Source organism: Pinus tabuliformis, chromosome 5_1 (genome assembly GCF_031772625.1).
Source record: "Pinus tabuliformis cultivar Carrire ecotype Pingquan chromosome 5_1, CPIR1, whole genome shotgun sequence".
Lineage (NCBI taxonomy): Eukaryota > Viridiplantae > Streptophyta > Pinopsida > Pinales > Pinaceae > Pinus > Pinus tabuliformis.
Window position 1 is genome coordinate 540,294,504 of NC_142305.1, and position 14,834 is coordinate 540,309,337.

The following is a 14,834-nucleotide window of genomic DNA, read 5'->3' on the forward strand; positions in this document are numbered from 1 at the left end:
GATGAGATTGCATGAGACATCGATGCAAGATGTTAATCTGGGGTTCAGCAGATTCATGCGTAGTTGCAGAACCTTTGCCTAGAAATGGAGATTCTGAAGAGAGATAGAACAGCTGGGCCCAAGGTGTGCAAAGAAGTTTGGTGCTTGAAGTGCAAAATCCAGTGGCATGACAAAGATCACTGTTTAGTTTTCGCAAATTATGTTGCAGCAGGGGGACCAATGCCTCTACGGCCGGAAGCTTCAGCAGGGCCAAGTACAGGGCCTATGCTATGGTGTGTTATTTGTCAAGTAGCTGGAAAACATGCAACAGAAAATTGCCATTTGCTGCAAAAATTCATACAGACACCCCAACAACTCTTCTGTAACTTTTGTCAATCAGTGGTTCATGATGAGTGCAATTTCCGTAATTACGAATTAATGATGGATAGAATGCCTACATATAGGGTGCAGACAGAAAGTCAATCTCCAACCAAGTCACTAGGGTAGCACGAGGTGAGTATCAGGGGCGCGGATGAGGCCGAGGTGGAGGGGGACCTAGTAGAGGATGGGGGAAGGTCATTTGTTACAACTGTGGGAGACCAAGACACTACGTGTGGGACTACTTGAATCTGACGCGTCTGTCATGCCACTATTGTACTCAATTTGACCACGCAATGGGGGATTTCCCTATATTGTTAGCTAAGATACGCAAAAAGGGGGCGCAGCCTCAGAAGCCGACTCAGAACCTGCAAATGAAGAGGATTGAGCCTGCGAGGAAGATGCTAAGGTAAATATTATGCTGCGGAGTGGAGCAACATATTATGAAACCAATTCACAAAAGGATAGAAAAGATAGATCAATGCCTTAGAAATAAGCCTCTTCAAGGGGGAAACCTCCTTTACATTACACAAATGAATAATTCTTGGATGATTCAAATGACAAGACCTGCTTTCTATATATAGGAGTCTAAGGGGTCATAATATAATCAAAACCAACATAACAATAATAATGTAAGGGCACAATAGTAATAATAGTGGGCTTCTATGGGGCACAATAATAACAATATGGGGACTACATGGGCACAACAATATAATAAGGGGGTTGTACTAATAATAATAAGGGGTTACACTAGTATAGGGAATTAACATGCCCCTCTCCTTCAAAAAGTGTTCTCCTCAATGCTTGAGTAGTTCTTGGTGCTTCTATATAAAATTCTCATCCTTCCATGTGGAATCTTCAATGGGTAAGTTCTTCCACTTGATGAGATACTCTAAAATTGATCAATCTCGTAAATGTCGACTTCTCAGTTCTATGAATGCTTTAGGTTCCCATATGATTTTTCCTTCCTTGTCAAGTTCTGGCAATATTGTTGGAACTGGGATCTTCTGCAACTTTTGAATGAGTGGCCACACTTCTTTTTCCTTCTTCCATTCATCCCTTCCTTCATTTATCCAATCTGGTTGGATAATAGAAATAGCACAAAACAATGCTTCCACATCGTCATCCTTTCTTGAGAGTGCATCTGAAAAAGCATTTTTCTTCCCTTTTTTGTAGATGATTTCAAAGTCATAACCCAACATATTTGTGACCCATTTTTTCAATTCTTCTAAAGATAATCTTTTTTCTAAAAAGTATTTAAGACTATCATGATCCATTTTTACCTTGAAGTGTCTTACCATTAGGTAAGGTCGCCATTTCTTAAGTGCATGTAGTATTTTAAACATCTCCTTCTCATAAATAGCTTTCTTGAGATGTAGACGTGAAAATACCCAATCACCTAAATCGAAACTTCTTTCACTGCGATGTTGATATGCCTGTCGTTTCATTCAATTTTGCACCAAAGTGGCATTATCCTTTAAAATTTGGAGAACTTATTGTTGATGCTTGATGTGATCTTTCACTGCTTGAATATTTTTCTTCTTGATAATTCCTTCTATCTTGAGAGTTTGAGGAGTGGTAATTTCTTCCAATGCATTACAAGATATGGTCGGATTCATTTCTTGATGCTCGATGTAATCTTTCACTTCTTGAACATTTTTCTTCTTGATATGTCCTTCTATCCTGATAGTTTGAGGAGTGGTAATTCTGGCCAATGAATTACAAGATATAGTCGGATTCATTTCTTCTTTCTCGATGTGATCTTTCACTTCTTGAACCTTTTTTCTTCTTGATATGTCCTTCTATCTTGAGAGTTTGAGGAGTGGTAATTCCTACCATTGTAGTACAAGATATGGTCGGATTCATTTGTTCTTTCTCTAGGGTTGGTTCCCGATGTATATCCTCTTCTTTTGATGTTTCTTGATCCTTTTCATCATTAGGAGGCCTTTCTTGTACCATCTTTGTCCCACCTTCCTTCAAACCTTCCATGTCTTTCTTCAAATCTTCCATGCCTTTCTTCCAATATGCTTTCATACCATCAATATCAGCTTTCATCGCATAGATACAACTATTTATCTTTTGCTTCTCTAGAATATCATTTACCCTTATATTCAATTTTTGAAAGTCCTCAATGTGCTCTGCCATTGAACCCTTTTGTTTGACATTTATCGATTGGCTAAAAAAATAATGTGTTATCATTTCCTGCGTGAAAATTGACCATGTAACAAGTGATTTACGAGAACAAATCCCTTTATACCATAAAAATTGATCCATTTCTAAATATGAAGATGTAATACATACCTTTTGTAATAGTGGTACACCATGTAGATCAAAATATTTCTCCATCTGTAGTATTCAATTTACCGGATCCTTGCCATCAAACTTCCTCATCTTGCTTTTTCTTGATTTTATGAGCTTGATCTTGAAATGACTGTAACTCTATAATTTCAGATATTTAAGTTCTGAAATCACGACCTACAGTAGCCCTCTCTGTTCTCTTTCCAATGCCACCTATTTGACCAAAATTGGATTCTCCAAGAAAGAGTTATGCACAATCTCCCAAGTTGACCGGATTATGTACATTTTCAAAAGAGCAAACTTGTATGAAGTTACATGTGTCATTGTTTTGACCTTCGGATCTGAAAAATATACACAGAAAACTACAGTCTGTCCTCTTTATGAAACTTATTACTAAATTTCAATCTGATGCTCAGAAAGAAATTTATGACAATTTTCCCAAGTTCACATGTTTAAAATGTAATTTGGGAGTCTGCAACTACCCTCAATTCCTTAGATCATATATCCTAAACTATAGTGAGACAATATCTGAAATTGGGACTCAAGGTTTAGCATGATTTTTTCTCAAATGGGTTTTCCTTTTAGCTTCTAAAAGATCATAGAAAAAAGTTGTAGCGAAAATGCCACAATGACCTGTTTGGAGCAGTGAAACCCTAGAATCCAAAGCTCTGATACCAAATGTTATGAAACAAATTCACAAAAAGATAGAAAAGTTAGATCAACGCCTTAGAAATAAGCCTCTTTGAGTGGGAAACCTCCTTTACATTACACAAATGAATAATTCTTGGATGATTCAAACGACAAGACCTCCTTTCTATATATAGAAGTCTAAGGGGTCATAATATAATCAGAGCTGACATAACAATAATAATGTAAGGGCACAATACTAACAATAGTGGGTTTCTATGGGGCACAATAATAACAATATGGGGACTACATGGGCACAACAATATAATAAGGGGGTTATACTAAAAATAATAAGGGGTTACGCTAGTAGTATGGGGACCTAACACAACAACTGGTGAAGATAAGGGGAAGCAGCCTGAAAAAGGTGTGTGGGTCTGCAAAGCGCTAGAAAAAGAGACTGGGTTTGATCTAGAATGCGCAAGAGAAATGGAAGAGAACAAAATATTCATTGAGGTCTCTACCTTAGGAAGTCAGGAGAATCCGGCTGAAGAAATGGACCCGTCCATGATTACTACTTTCTTAGAAACCTATATGAAGCTGCTGTGCGATAAAAAGATTGTGAAGGGACTACATGAGCTGATCAATAGCTGCACTAGGAAGGAAAATCCTATTGATGGACCACGCATAGTCAGAAACATTGGCAGGCATAAGGTAAGAATAGGGCATGAAATGAGGCTTACTGTATAGATAGGAGAATATGAGATGGATCAAGTTATTCTAGATTTGGGGTCGGACGCGAATGTTTTTCCGAAGCAGTCATGGGAGAGAATGTGGAGACCTACATTACAGTGGTCTCCAATTCAATTAAGGATGGCGAATCAACAGAAAATAATCCCCATGGGAAGGTTGCGGGGAGTAACGATTGATATTAAGGGCACGAGCGCAGTAGCTGATTTTGATGTAATAGATATTGTGGATGACAGGAATCCCTACCCCGTGCTCCTTGGGATCGATTGGGCCACTGACATGAATCGACTACATGAAGTATCTATGATGTGTTGTAATATGATGACCAAGTCATTGCATTGTGTATTGTCAGAGGTAATAAATTTGCCTTAGTATGATGGTTTAACTAATGTTGATAACTTTTGGATGTATTCAAGAGGGAAGTGTTGGAGAAGCATTACTTCCAGGCCCTGGACTGGGCACGTGCTACGCCTGTGAGATGGTGGAGAACGCACAAGGACATTTTTGATGATTGGTGCATGTATAGAAAAAGGATGAGAGTACGGTTTGGTCACCCACAAGTGTAGCTAATAGAAAAATACGATGGGAGGAATGACCCACGTGACCATTTGGCCAAATGGACTGAAGTGTATGGAGCAGAGCCTCAGCCGGAGTGGATACATCTGTTTTGTCATACCTTGGATGTTATATCAATGAATTGGTACTTGGAGATAGAGCTCTACCATGGCATTGAAGAATGGGATGTTTTGTGCCAAGGATTTTTTATGACGTTCAACTTTGAGGATGGGTTTGAATGTATTGATGAAGCGTTTCAGGAGGTCAAGGCAGCAATCTTCAGGATACCACAGGATCCTCTAGATTTGACTCAACCTAACTAGACTACCCATCTTAGCCATGTGTTGGAGTGCTACAATGTCACAATGGAGGAGGAAGACAAAGACCCGAGGAACATTAATATTCCATAGACTAAAGGTCACCGTGCAGTTGAATGATCGCAACTAGAGAATCCACACATCACCGAGCTGCTCAAAACTAGATAGGTGAACATTAGCATAGAGGCAAAGCCGAAGTTTGGAAAGATTGGATACTACTGGGATGATGCGATAGTAGATAAGGTCGTTGAATTGCTCCTTGAATATTAGGATTTGTTCCCCAAAAAGGTTTTATATCTGAAATGGATAATAGGGGACTTAGGCATCATGAAGATCACTCTAAAATCAGACACGAAGCCAGTTAAGAAAAGGCCTTACTACCTCAACCCAAAGTATAAAGAAAAAGTCATCTTAGAGTTGGATAAAATGCTTGCCGCATGCATCATTGAACCAGTAGAAGAGTCTGATTGGGTAAGCCCAATGGTAGTTTAGGATAAGAAACATAAGGATGAGACATGGTTATGCGTAGATCTTAGGAATTTGAATGACACTTGTGTGCATGATCCTTTCCCAACTCCATTCACTGATGAGGTGCTAGATAATGTTGGCGGCCAAGAAGCATATTCATTTACTGATGGGTTCTCAGGGTACCATCAGATCAAGATCGCATCGGAGGATAGAAGTAAGATGACCTTCGCAACTGAATGGGGATGCTTCTAGTATACTGTGATGCCTTTTGGGATGAAGAACGCATCAACAATCTTCTCATGTGTAGTCATCGTAGTGTTCAAATATTTCATTCACAAATTTATGGAGGTATACTTTGATGATTAGATAATGTTTGGATTGATAAAGCGCCACGTAGCAAGTCTAAACTTGATGCTGGATATATGCCATAGGTACTAGATCGCACTCAATCTAAAGAAATGTTTGTTCTATGTCCCTTTTGGGATCTTACTAGGTCACGTGGTATGCAGACAAGGGTTGATGGTAGACCCTGTGAAGATCGCGGTTATAATCAAATTGGAGGCACCAAGAAGTGTGAAATAGCTGCATGCAACGTTGGGGCATACAGGGTACTATACAAAGTTCATCAAAGTCTATGCCTAGATCACCGTGCGAATGGATAAACTGTTAAACAAGGATGCTACATTCTGTTGGAATGAAGAATGTCAAAGGAGCTTGGACATGCTAAAAGAGAAAATGTTCACCACACCGATCCTATTCTTCCTAGATTGGAAGAAGGAATTTCATGTGCATGTGGACGCGTCATGTATCGCGTTGGGAGCAGTACTAACACATGCCGGTGAGGGAGATTTGGATCATCCTATAGCATTCACAAGTAGGAAGTTATCTAAATCTAAGAAGAATTATTCAATGACCGAGCATGAGGGTTTGGCTATGGTATACGCACTCCAGACGTTAAGGCACTACTTGCTAGGTGGACACTTTAAGATGTATACAAACCTTTTTGCATTGAAGTACTTGGTGAAAAAGCTTGTGTTGGGGGCGAAAATATGCACATGGTTGTTGTTGTTTCAAGAATATGATTTTAAATTTATTCTAAAACCAGGACGATTGAATGCTGGACCGAATCATCTGTCACACATTGAAACAGGAGAGGAGCCTACTAATTTGGAGGAAGGACTACTTAATGTGTAGCTCTTTGTAGTGCACATCGTAGACAATCGGTTTCAAGATATTATACACTTCCTAATCACGAGAATGGCTCCAGAAGGATATACTAGCGAACAAAAGAACGAATGGGTGGTGCACACGACAAAATTTTCTATCATTACAAGGCTCTTGTATAAAATGGGTTGAGATGAAATACTATAATTTTATGTACCAGAATGTTAACAAAACAACATCCTCACTGAGGCTCATGGAGGAGTCGCGGGAGGACATTATGCAGGAAAAGCAACAACACAAAATATTCTGCGCGCTGGGTTGTGGTGGACGACACTGCATAAGGATTCAAAAGTGTATTATAGGGCATGTGATGCATGTGAAAGGACTTTCAGACCATCGAGGAGGAATGAGTTGCCTCTAAATATACATATATCATTATAGCCCTTCGAGAAATGGGCGATTGACTTTTTGGGACCAATTTAGGCTCCAAGAAAATAGACAGGTGTGCGGTACATCATCATCGTGACTAAGTATTTAACCAAATGGGCAGAGGCACGGCTTGTGAAGGACTGTACAAGCACAACAGTAGAAAAATTCATCTTTGAGTACGTACTAACGAGGTTTGGCTATCCAAAAATTTTAATGAGCGATCACGGTACACATTTTCTTAATGAAATGATTGGCACGTTGATGGAGGAATTTCAGGTTTACCATTAGAAGAGCACCCCATATCACCCACAAGATAATGGAATGGTAGAAGCATTTAATAAGATACTAGAGACCGTGTTGACGAAGGTTGTCAATGCAAAAAGAGATTATTGGGATGTGCACGTACCTACAGTGCTATGGGCTTATAGAACAACTTGTAAGAAGCTGACTAGACAAACGCCTTTTAGGTTGGTTTATGGTGTTGAGGTTGTGATGCCAATGGAGAACATTGTACCTAGTCTATGCATAGTCGCCTTCATAGGAATGGTAGATTGTGGAGTCCTGGAAGAAAGGCTCGCACAGCTGACAGAGCTGGAAGAAGATAGATTTTTGGTTAGATTCCATCAGCAAGTTAAAAAGGAGCACGAAAAGCCATGGCACGATCAACACATCAAACTGCGCACCTTCAAGGTAAATGATTTAATGTTATTATATTACAACAAGTTTAATAAATTTCCAGGAAAATTTCGGATGCATTGGTTGGGGCCCTATGTCATCAAGGAGATTACCAATGGTGGAGCAGTTTAGTTGGTAAAGTTGAATGGAGAACCATTTCCCAGGGAAGGTGAATGGTAGCCGATTGAAGCCATACACTGGGGATTCAACCAGATGACTATATGGTAGAAGCATAGTGTTAGCACTCCAAGCAGCTCGAAGGAGAAGCGGCACTATAAACTACACTGGTCGAGTTATAGAGCTACACGATTGGGGTACTGCGCGGAATGGAGGATTGTCACAGTGTCAGTAGAACCGTGAGGGGAGCTACGCTATTGAAGAAGAGACCACACAAGGCAGCCAGAAAGTGACGTTTATGGTCACTATTCATGAATTGATAGTGGGAAAACACCTAAATGGAGCAGGGGTGTGGCAATTAAGTCAAAATTTAAGAGAAACATCTTTGAAAATCTTCCGCCACTCTAGCAACTATGAATAGATTTTGGGGGGAACAGTCGCATTCAAATTTGAAATTTCCTATCAATTACAGATAGTCGACCAATGAAAAATACTTGGCATTTTGAGAATTGAGGTGTTGAGCTATCAGGCACGCATGAACCTTGACTATGTTGAGGCTTTGGTAGCGAGTTCAATGTTTGAGAAAATGCCGAAGGAAACTTAGGAACTCTTAGGTGGAATTATGTCGGCACCCGTTGAGACTGCAAGTGTTGGAGAAGCGATGACAGCTAAGGGAGCTACCTTGGAGGTAGGTAGTGTAGAGGTACCTGTAGAAGTACCCAAATTGTCAAGGTTGTCCAGGTCAAGGTCTACGACGACCAGAGACAGTCAAAAACCAAAGAAAGATAAGCAAAAAGCAGCACAGCCAGTGCACGTTTCGCCAAGAAGACAAATTTCCATTTTCTCATAAGATTTAGAGTTTACTGTACTTGAACGAGCATTTGATCATTTTTGCAAGTGTAGGACTTAATTACTATCTCTTCCATGTCCAAGATTATAGTAGATCGCATCCATGATTCCATTTAATTCAACAATTTTCCTTATGCATGAAGTAGACATCTAGTTCATTAAATTCTCCTTTTCTAGCTTGTTAGAATTCTTCTTGTTTACATGACTTTTTGGCAATTATAAATCTTTGATACAGAGCATGTGCTTCAGAAATATAAAGGGATATCATAGCAGGAAACCACCTTCCAAATTCATCCATCCATAATCATTCCTTGCTTTCACTAGGATCTTCACCAATCTCATAATTTTATATAGAAATTCCTCCAAGCATGTTGAGCGAATCCAACCATCTCCTAACCTTGGTTTTGAGTTCTGATTGATTCTAGGAATTTTATCACTCCATTCCACCCATCCACCACTTTATCTAAGCCTTCCATTAACTCTAGCAACAATCATTTTTCTCTCGGTTGTATCTTGTAGAAATACAAGGAATCCTGTAGATTTCTAGTACATCCTGTAGGTTTTCCTGGAGTGGCCTGTTTTGAGGCTGAATTGAGGGAAAACCTTTAGGAAGCCACACCAGGTCACCCAAGGGTATCCCAAGCCTTCCAACCATCTCCTAAACCTCCCAACCATCCACCAACATCACTAAGACACCTGCCACATCACCAAAAGAGATTAGGGTTTACACTTGATTTTCTATAAAAAGAATAAAAAGAATAAAATAGATTTAATTCAATCCTTTACATGAATAGTAGTGATGTTTGATGTCTTGAATTTCCATGATTTAGATAGTGGCATTTCATACATGTTAGCTTGGCATTCTTGTAAAGCATAGTTTCTCAGTAGTTAGTTTGAGAATGGTGTTTTTTTAGCATAGGATTTCAGTCATTTCCTTATTTGCAGTAGACAATCTTTCTCCTAGAGCAGATTTCTCTTTCTTTCATCAGCAATCAATCATCTTCTGAATCCATAGAATTCTAGCTTGAAAACCCTAGTGGTCTCTCGTCAGCTAAACAGTGACAAAAGGCAGAACCATCACTTTTACTTGTGTATACAGCACTGTCACCTCCAAGTTTGTATGAACCCCGGGTTGATAAAGTAAAGTTGGTAGCTCCAGGAGTTGTAGCATTCTTGCTGCAATACTAGTGGTCATCACTTTTTGACGCCATTTCTAGGGAGGTGTATGAGTAATATATGATGACTGCTTTCTTTCTTCTATTTCCTATTTCTAACATTCTGCTCTTAGTTTCATTTCTGCAGAAGTAATTTAGTTTTCTTCCTTTTCCATTATGAATTCTTTGCTTTCCTTTCCATTCTGCAAGTAATATTTCAATCAAGTAGTTAAATTTTTATTCAGTTTGAAATTTCAATTATGTAATTACTTTTAGAGTTTTTAAAAAAATCCCAAAACCAAACAAAAACATTTCTTTTCATTCCTCGTAGGAATAGGGATAACTTAGGGAATTTTTTGCCAAATACCCCCATTGCTTCAAATAGCCAACCTTCCCTCTTCTTCAGTGGCTGTGAACTGGAGGAACCCTTAGGTGAGAAACCAGACATATTTGAAGAACCTATAGGGGAAGAAGAAGAAGGAGAACCCATTCCTACTGAACCTATGGCTGAAAACAGAAATGACAAAGGAAATAGAGAAAGAGTTGAGGGTGCCTTCCCCATCAGGGAAACCAATGGGGATACTAAGATGAAAAATATAATCCCTTCTGCCCTTCCTCATTTCCATGGCCTGACCACAGAAGACCCAGACACTTTCTTATTTGAGTTTTTTTTCATATGCCGAACCTATGACTATACAAATGATGAGCAGAAGTTGAAACTATTTCCATCCACTCTCAAGGATGCAGCTTTGCACTGGTTCATGGGTTTACCTAGAGATAGCATCACAACTTGGGCTCAAATGCAGCAAGCCTTCAATAACAAGTATCAGGACTACTATAGGTCTAAAGATGCTAAAGAGGAAATTTTTAGGATGACCTTAGGCAATGATGAATCGCTAGAGGATTATGAAGAAAGATTACAACTTAGCTACAAAAGGGTTAGGTGCACACTTGACCCTGAGTCACTGAAGTTGGTCTTGATTAGAGGAGTAAGAGAAGACTTTCTGGATACCCTACACTTGTTAGGAGGGGATATCTACCAGTTAGCCTATGAGGATATCAAGACTTATCTTTAGAAACCATTTTAGGGCAGCCAGGAAAAAGGGTAAGGGTAGTCAACTTATGGTCAATCCATCCTCTTCCAATTCATCCATCAAGGGTGAAATTGGAAATATTTTGGAGGATTTCAAAAGTGAGATGTTGCAAACCCTTGCCCTACAGATGGACACTATGCACATTAAGATAAAGAAGGAGGAACCAAAGAGAGCCTTGGCCATTTTTTGTCCTAGATGCGCTAGGAGGCACCCCATGAATGAATGTCCATTGAATTCTATTGAAATTTGCTCAATCTGTGAATAAAACCACTCCACAGACAAGTGCCCCTCTTTACCTGGACTTGAAATTGTATATTAAGGAGTTGAAGGGGTCACTGAGCAGCTCTGCTACATAAACCAAAGGAGACCTCATGTGCCTAGGCCATACTAGCAAGGCATGCAAGGGTCATCCCATGCATATTACAACCACAGCCAGACCACATCCATACCTCCTTGGGGGGGAGCCTACTCATCCTTCCTAGTCTACACCTCCTCCTTCGTCCTTTGCACCTCAATATCATTCCTAGCCATCGAGGCAGTCATTTCAACCATATGCTCCACCACAACCTCAGTGGAATGCAATGCCCCAGGGGTGGAGGCCTCAATACAACAATGTTCCAGCTTTATTTCCCTCACCACCTACCAAACCACAAGTTTTACGCTCTGCTCCACCTAAACAACCCAGATTCCTACCTAGCCAAATCTGAACCCGAAAAATAGACAGGCACATCAAGTATACTGTGGAGAGACATCATATCTAGCTTATGTTGTGGAGATTCAGGAAATCAACCTAAGATCCGAGAGAGTACTCCCGAACAACCAACCTCTACCTCCACCTAGGGAGTTTGAGGAAGAAAGAGAGGAAAGCGTGCTTAAAGTAAATCCACCACCCTTTCCTGAGAGATTAACCCAACCACTCCAGCCTACCCCAGAAGAGACTGAACTTCTAAGAGAATTGAAAAACCTATGTGTCAAAATTCCACTTATCCAAGCTATTAAGGATGTACATATTTACAACAAGTTAATTAAGGAGAAGTGTTTCAATCATCCAGGGATGTGAAGAAGAGATGCCCCTACCATTAATGTCATTGGACAACTGTCTGACTTAATGTTGGGGCAGGTAATCTATCCAAAGTATTTGGACCCTGGAAGCCCTGTAGTAGATGTGCACATCAATGGCACCATTGTCCCACACACTTTAATTGATCTTGGGGCTGCCATTAATGTGATGACCAAGGACACCATGCTCAAGCTCAACCTCCAAGGTTCATTAAGGAAGACCACAACAGTTCTGCAACTTGTAGACCGCTCCATAGTGACCTGTGAGGGGATCATGGAGGATGTGATGGTCTCCATTGATTCTTGGGAATACCCTGCAGATTTCCTAGTTCTCTAGCCTAAGGCTAAGCTTACTGGTTACCCTCTCATCCTTGGGAGGCCCTGGTTAGCCACTGCTGATGCTTACATTAGCTGCAGAGCTGGAAATATGACCATCAAGAATGGGCATATGTCCAAGAAGTTAGTCCTATACCCTCCTACTCAGCCATCTCTAGAACATGACTTACCTTTTTGGCTGGAAGAGGAGGAGGAAGATGAAGTTTATTCCACCCAACTCTATACTTTAGAAACAACCATGGGAGGGGGACAACAGGATGAAGATGATTTGATCGAACACATACTCCAAAGTCCAACTCCCAGTACATTGTCCTTAGAAGAAGTAGTAAAGGAAACCAAAAACAACCATCAAATTGCTATATTCTTAGCCAATTCCAACCCTTTCTGTGTCAAAACCATAAAAGTCGGCCCCGAGAGAACTTTGAAAATCAATCCATCTCTTTATGTTCTCTAAGAAGAAAAGTTGTGCAACATGCTAAAGGAACATCTGGATTCATTTTCTTGGAGCTACCAAGAAATGAAGGGAGTACACCCCTCGGTGTCTACTCACCATATTTACATCAAGGAAGGTTGTAAGCCAGTTCCGAAACTCCCAAGGAGGATTAATCCAACTCTTAAAGATATAGTCAAAGAAGAACTGCAAAAACTGTTAGATGTAGGATTCATTTACCCTATCCCAAATAGTGAATGGGTCTCTCCTTTTATGTTGGTTCCAAAGAAAAATGGTAAGTGAAGGGTTTGTGTCAATTACAGGGAGTTAAAAAATGCCACAAATAAGGACCATTTCCCTCTACCTTTCATCAATCGAGTGCTAGATGGCCTAGCAAGGAATTTTTTTCTCTTTCCTAGATGTATTCAATGAGTACAATCAAATCCATATCAGCCAGAAGGACTAGGATAAAACCACCTTCACTTGTCCTTGGGGTACTTTCGCCTATAAGGTCCTTCCTTTTGGGCTATTAAATGCTCCTTCCACTTTTCAGAGAGCAATCTTGAGTATATTTGCCGAGTTAGTCCATGATGCAGTAGAAATCTATATGGATGATTTCACACCTGATGGAGGTGATTTCGAGGAGGCTCTGTCCAACTTAGGTAAGGTTCTGCACAAATGCATTGAAATGAACCTGTCTCTCAGTCCCGAGAAATCTGAATTGTTGATGACTACAGGGATCATGCTAGGTCATTCAATATCTCAGCAAGGAGTGCAGGTGGACCCAAACAAAACAGCTATCATCCAAAGGGTCCCACCTCCACAAAAGTAGAGAGATGTCAGAAGTTTCCTAGGGTTAGCTGGATACCACCGAAGGTTTATAAAAGACTTCAGCAAGTTGGCTTCTCCTTTATTTGGGTTATTTGCTAAAGACTCTGAGTTTGTATGGTGAAAAATCTGTCAAGAGGCCCTGGACACCCTGAAGTAAATGTTAACCACTCCACCGATTCTCTGAGGCCCAAATTGGGCCATTCCTTTTCACATTCATGTTGATGCCTCACACAAAGCCATAGGAGCAACCCTAGGCTAGATAGATGAGAAATTTCCTTATGCCATTTATCTTATCAATAAGAATTTGTCAAAGGTCGAATTGAACTACATAGTGACTAAAAAGGAGCTCCTGGCTACTTTGCATGCATTAAACAAATTTAGGCATTATATTACAGGTTATCAAACATTTTTACAAATTGACCATGCTACAATCAAATATTTAATGAACAAGCCTAATGTGAATGCCCAGATTATTAGATGGTTACTTTTATTATAGCACTTTGATCTAACTATTGTTGATAGGCCTTGATAGGAAAACGTTGTTGCAGAATTTTTTTCCAGATTAACTTTGCCTGCGGATGAAGAGGGAATGGTTGATGATCAGTTACTAGATGAGAACTTATTCGCCATTTCAATTCTCTCTCCATGGTTTGCTGACATAGAAAACTATTTGGTATCTACACAGTTCTCACTGAATCTGTGCTCCAAAGAGAAAATCAAGATTATGAGGAAGAGGGCCCCCTTCACCTGGATTGGGGGAAACCTCTTCAAAATTGGCCCAGATCAAATTCTGAGAAGATGTGTCATGGAGGAGGAAGTCTTTCACATCCTTCTGACCTATCATGATGGGCCTTATGGAGGTCACTTTGCAGCAAAGAGAAAAACATTTAAAGTGTTACAAGTTGGGTATTATTAGCCCATTCTTCTTTAGTGTGTGAAAATATATAATAGTCAGTGTGATTGGTGCCAAAGGATGGGAAAGCCTACTCCAAGAGATGAAATGCCTTTACAACCTCAAGTGAATTTTGAGCCATTTGACGAGTGGGGCATGGACTTCATTGGACCTATTGACCCTCCTGCCAAGAAAAAGTAGTATATCATTGTGTGCACTAACTATTTGACTAAGTTGGCTGAAACCAAGGCAATTAAGGTAGAAACAGAGGAGAAGGTGGATGAGTTCTTAAGGGAGAATGTATTTTACAAATTTGGGTACCCTAGAGAACTAGTCACTGATCAAGGCATCTATTTTACCTCCAACATGATTGAAGACTTGCTCAGCCATCACAAGATCAAGCACAAGACCTCCATTCCATATCACCCACAAGCT